This window comes from Nematolebias whitei, chromosome 19, assembly GCF_014905685.2.
Source record: "Nematolebias whitei isolate Nwh7 chromosome 19, NemWhi1, whole genome shotgun sequence".
NCBI classification, from domain to species: domain Eukaryota; kingdom Metazoa; phylum Chordata; class Actinopteri; order Cyprinodontiformes; family Rivulidae; genus Nematolebias; species Nematolebias whitei.
Genome location: NC_056516.1, coordinates 12,598,888 through 12,599,899, shown reverse-complemented (window position 1 = coordinate 12,599,899; position 1,012 = coordinate 12,598,888).

The following is a 1,012-nucleotide window of genomic DNA, read 5'->3' as shown; positions in this document are numbered from 1 at the left end:
GGCAACAAATGTTGGAGTCAACCCTGTTTGCAAAGTAGTGCAATGATCCTTAACGAGTTATTGTTACATGTTAATTATTTCTGTTGCTCTCTTACTGGTTCCTGTTCTGCTTGTACCGCAGGGGTTCTTGGGAAATGAGTATGGGGTGTGGTTTTTCTTCTTCGTCTGTGTGATTATTCTGGAGGCACCTGTAGAATGAGGCTCAGGAGCTGTGGCGTGGGTCACGGCGGAACAGTGACTCGGAGCGAGCTGACCTGTAATTATTGTTCCTGAATAAATCGCTGGTGAGAGCCAAGCGTCTGGTGCTTGAGTGACTGCATCAACGTTACAGTGAATTATAATCCACTTATCATGAGTGATTAGGTTTAGTGTAGGCTGACAGTGAGAGAACAGAGCACACAAATATAAAAGGTAAGTGATTTTTATTTTATTTTTACAGTGTCCAGGTAGACTCTGAAAGGGAACATAGATCAGGTGAGTATGTTGTTTAAATATTGTAAAAGGAATAAATGTACAGCCTCGGTTCAAATCCCAGCGGGGGACCTTTCTGGGTGGAGTTTGCATGTTCTGTCCGTGCATGTGTGGGTTTTCTCTGGGTACTCTGGTTTCCTCCCACAGACCAAAAACATGCATGTTAGTCTGACTGGTAACTCTAAATTGTCCCTAGGTGAGAGTGAGAGAGAGAATGGTTGTTTGTCTCTATGTGTCCCTGTGATGGACTGGAGACCTGTCCAGGGTGTCCCTCACCTCTCACACCATGATGGCTGCATATGGGCACCAGTGACCAGTAAAGGAAGAAGCAGATAAAGATAATGGATGGATGTTGTAAACGTCGGTGATGTGCATTCATTTAATGATTGCTAGGTCTGTACTGCATGTCTCCTTGTGTGGACAGCCTGAATACAACAGAGATGTAAAGTTCACAAACAGTCCTGATGCAGGCTCAATAATTCAGGTAGAAAACTCTAACAAAGTTAAATCAGGTCCTCCAGACGGATGCAAAGAGCAATTT